Consider the following 5244-nt stretch of genomic DNA (forward strand, 5'->3'; position numbering starts at 1 on the left):
CAAAATCCAGTAAAAAAAACAGGGATATTTTGAAATTTTATTACAGTTTAAATGTATTATTCCTGTGATGGCAAAGCTGAATTTTCAGCATCATTACTCCAGTCTTCAGTGTCACATAATCCTTCAGAAATCATTCTAATATACTGAAACATTTCTTATTATTGTCAATATTGAAAACAGTTGCACTTCTGTAATCTTTTGTAATGTCTTTACTGTCACCTTTGATCAATTTAATGGATCCTTGCTAGATTTCTTTCTTTAAAAAAAAATACTTCTGACCCCTTTTGAATGGTGGTTGTGTGTATATATAATATTATATACCTATGATAAATGTGTCACATTTTGTAAGTGAAAAAAATACATATTTATTAATTAATTATTATATATTATTTTTAATTAATTATTAAAGTTAAAATCAACAGATTTTTTTTTTTTTCAGTAAATAGAGACAATAAGTTTGGTCATATTGCCATATTTCCAGAGTCTAGGCTTTTGAATAACACATTGTGTTTCACATTTCATTTTTGTTTTGTTTTGTAGGGTTTTTTCTCTGCTGTCTGTCTGTCTGTCTGTTTGTTTATTTATTTATTTGTGTGTGTATTAATGTTGCTTTTTTAAAATGTGTTTATTTTGTAGGTTTTTGGTCTTATTTATGTTTATTTATTTATTTGTTTTATTATTTCATTTATTAGGTTTATTCAAATATAATTAAACTGGATGCCCATTAAATCTCCAGGCACTTCTAGTGTTTGTTATCTGCAATATTCTCAAAAAAGAATCCCTGTGGTACATGGGAAAGCCACAGTGTCTTGGGACATAATAGGATGTAGAGATGCAGACTGCTTCACAAACTACCCACACATTAAGCTTAGAGATATTGTGAATAAGAAGCATGTTGCACATTTTAATTCACATGGTATGGAGTTGTCCTGTCCATTGCGAATCTAAATTTATGAAGGTTGAGTGTGTTAGAAATAAAATGTATTCATTTGTGACATTGTAAACATTGTATTTTACTCTGTTTTGTATTGCACTCTTTCTAGTTCTCCCTCCCGTTCTCTTCCATATGGTTTTCCCACCCCGATCCACCGGTTGCTCCAGCTGAGGATGCAGCTGGTGTCCATGTCTGCTCAGCTCATCCCAAGATCCGGCAGCCACACCTTGCCATGATTCACATCTTCAGGGAAGCAATTCCCTCAGCAGTTTGCACGTCTATGGACATTACGGTTTGATGAGATTTTAATGCAGAGGAATCGCCAACATCCCATTAATGATGAATCACAGCATCTCCAGCGTTAAAACAAACAACTCCAGATGCTTGATTTCACCTGCCGTTCTGCGATAAAGATGATCGAGAACCTACTCATGTTTTCGAACCTGCCACAGGTGCGAATGGAGCTATGGATGCGTCATCTGAAATAATACATCACTGCTTAGCCTGCAGCCATTATGGGTTAATATCCTACATGGGGATGTCAGATGAAAAACGACACTTTTGAGACGAGCACTTACGTCGGGAGATGGTGCTCGGTTAGCACATGTCTCTGGAATGGGATTTTATGTAGAACATATGGAACTATTGAAGTGAGGAATATTTCTGATATGACCGCTGTTATTTGTAGAAGAGAATGTCACTTTTTTCCGTTACCCTTCTGGTCAGTAATGGTGCCCTGCTGCGGTTTCGATACGCTTTAAAACTACAACTGCATTTGTTAATAGAGCTCTGGGGATATGGAAAAACTCGTTATAATTTATGCAGAATTTGCTACGTTACAAGAAGTGCTGACATGTAGTGACATCAGATCTGTCGGGCCGGTGTTTTGGTATATGATATGACTGACTCGCCTCGGGACATAAATTTGAGGTAAAAGAAGCAAACTGAAATCTCCGCAGTCATGTAAATACTATGGAGTATTTGGAAGCGTCTCTGGAATTAAGTGTGTTGTGGGATATTCGGGGAGTAATGTGGGAAGAGAACATATTATTGAGGGATGTTACGCAACGGGAAAATTGGGAAATTGTTTGTCAAAAAAAAAAAAGAAAAGAAAATAATAATTTTTGATAGTCGGACTGGGGATTCGGTAAATAACAAAGAGCTTGTGGAAAGTTTTCGGAGCGTTTTGGCTTCTGGATTTGTGGGCTCTATACTGAATGAATGGAAGTGATATTGGACATGCTCGAGATGCATCCATATGGGTACGTTTTCATTTCATGCAGACCAAGATAAATATGAGTTTGAGAGCTAGAAGAAAAGAAAGACTTCCATTTGAAGTCTTGCGACCCGCTGTGTCTTTTGCTCTGCTAATCGTATGTAAGGTATCCTTGGCTTTTGATGAATCCTGAATGTCATTCAAATGGCAAGCAAATGTCAAGGCTGGGAAGCAGGTCACATATCCTATTCCCATCTCAAAGAAACACAAAGAGGTGCCAGCAGCTATGGAAAGAGAAAAGAAACCAGTGTTTTTCTGGAGCTGGAGACGTTGAGGGCAAGCAATGCATGCACTCATCCCTCGGCTCTGACTTCTGTGGACAGGAAGGCCTGCTGAGCAAAGATGTGCCGTGGATAGATGGAAATGGAGCGTTTCTTCCCTCCTTCGACCCAATGGAAAACATACATGAAGGGAAAACAAATCCTGTATTGATTATGCCTTTAAAGTCCCAAATGGTGGCCTTTCATGACATTCATGCTTCTGTGACTGGCATCCTATTAATGGTTTTTCATTATGGTTTATCAATGGTTTTTGGAGCTTGAGGGATTTGTTGTGTATAGTAATACATAGATATTACATTTTTGGCCAACAGATGCAATAGTCGGGTTTTGGAAAATGGAAAGCCCATTCATTTTCTCCATAGGGCAAGTGATTTTTTTTTTACAATAACTTATCAACTGTTAAAGACAGACCTACTGTGAGCTGTAAGGTTAATTGATGCTTTTGTTGAAGCCATTAGCCTCCATTATTTCAACGTATGTTTTAAATAATCAACTTTAATAGCAGAATTCCTGGTAGAAAAGCTACATTGCCCATGAAATCTCCATCAATCAGAGAACTGCACTGAGTCACACCAGAAGATCTGTGTAGCGTCTGCCAACTCCAATGAAGCACTGTGAATGATGCAATAAAGTCTAACTACAAACTAATTCAATATTTGAACATATGTGCATATTTTGCAATCAACTTGAAATAAAATTGCTTCTATATATGTAATCAACACGTTTAAATCAATATTTTTTCCATTGTTTTTAATTAGATTGTCATTCACAGTGCTTCATAAGATTGTAGTTCTTTGCACAGTCTTGTACCTTTGTCTTTCTGACTGATTTTCAAATGCATTTTTGCTTCAAATCAAAGATTGTAATAATGTGATTCGCCTCATAGATGGTCGGTTTGGTTCATGGGTTGTAACTTTTTAACAAAGACTCTTTTGAAATCCCTATGGGAAACGGAATGGGAAAAATACTACATAAACTAGGATGCTGAAATGGTCCGGCACTGTTGAACTCTATATAATAAGCTGATGATTATTTAAATGTATTGCTTTGGCCGATATTAAAATTGTATTATTTTTTTCAAATTTATATAAAAAATTTCAAAATAAAACGTTAAAAACTAAAATTAGTCAGTTAAAGGCTACAAATTAATTTAGACACCACATTTTAATGTACAGGATAAAAATTGGATATTTATTTAGAAATTTGCTAAAAATGGCATTTAACAATGTTATTGAATTATTAGTATTTTTACCGATATATTTTAAAATGAGTGTTAAGTGTGGTAGTGGTAGACAGCAAAGGTAATAGAAATCTTAAAACAGACAAAATGAGCTGAACAATTTACACTTTGCCAGGAGTTTGATTGACAGGAGATCTGACCAATCATAACGCAGAATCTGCTATTTTGTCTGACAAACAAACCAGACAGGAGAGTAGATTAATGTCGGTGGACTTGAACTTGAAAAATGGTGTGTATTGACGTCTTTCCGCGGTTGAAACCAGTTGATACCTTCTGATGTTCATTCATGTTTATTTCGGGCTATAACTAGTAGTCTGGCTATAACTCTTTGCTCTGTGATGTATTTTTCATTGTGTGAGAACATGATGTGTGGTATGAGAGCACCATGGCTTGTCGGACGTTGCAACAGTAACTAAGGGGGCGGGGGGTCTTTGCGAATGGTCAATTAAACATCCAATAGCAACCAATACAAATAAGTGAAAAAAAATCTCTAATATTGGCCGATAACTGATATGCTTCTGATATATTGTGCATTTCTAGTCATGTAATATCCAATTTATCTCAGTTTTCATAATCAGTCTCTATTCGTCCATATTTGTTGATTAATGTACATGATGAACTGTACTTTGGTCCAATGAAATTATACTGTGGGTGGGACTTCCCAACACATTAGAAATGAAAGCCAGATGAACCAGAGCTATCATGGTCTCGGCTGTTTGAGACTTAAATCTAGTGGAATACCACAAAAAGATCAGGATTTTTCTCTTTCTTCTGGTCCTCGCTCCTCATCACTTCAGAAGAAAAACTACCAGAGCTTTTGTTATGCTCTTGTGTCCCTGTTGTGTCTTGGACGAGACACTGTCCATAAGTGTCCTGACTGTATTAATTTCACAGAAGTTATGAAATCTTTTATTTATTATTTAATGATATTTTCAATACAATTACAGGCAGTCCCAGTCTCAAGACACACCCTGGAATGAACACAATGTTCAGATGCTGAGATGGATTGAGAGACTCATCAGAGAAAGACATTTGATACAGAAGAGGCCTAAAGCATATATTATGATCACTTCAACAGATCGACCACTGGCGGCAGCGCAACAAACACCTGACAACATTACGAATGCGCCTGCAAATCTCTTTAGGGCCGCCTGTTTGTGTTCACAGACGAATTTGGGCACCGGAGACGGCGGCGGTGCGTCAGGATTGTTGTGGAAAGTTTGTTCTGAACAGCCAAGCCAAAGACCGACATCTTCTCCCACTTCGTACATTACGCCTTGTTTATCATTCAGTCTCGATGGTTCCCGTCGAAAGAAAAATAGCAGTTGAAATATGTGATGGCTGATTTGAGGCAAGCGGATGGGGCTTAAGTGTGAGTGGAAAGAAGAACAGAAGTGTTTCCATCAGACCGCTTCTCCTAATCCTGACGCTCAGCCACTGGAAGAAGCGGCTTTCCTCCGGACATGTGTTCATTATTAATCCAGGAACTCCTCACACTTCAGGAATCCTTACA

The sequence above is a fragment of the Sinocyclocheilus anshuiensis genome, unplaced genomic scaffold (assembly GCF_001515605.1).
Source record: "Sinocyclocheilus anshuiensis isolate Anshui unplaced genomic scaffold, SAMN03320099.WGS_v1.1 scaffold1270, whole genome shotgun sequence".
Taxonomy (NCBI): domain Eukaryota; kingdom Metazoa; phylum Chordata; class Actinopteri; order Cypriniformes; family Cyprinidae; genus Sinocyclocheilus; species Sinocyclocheilus anshuiensis.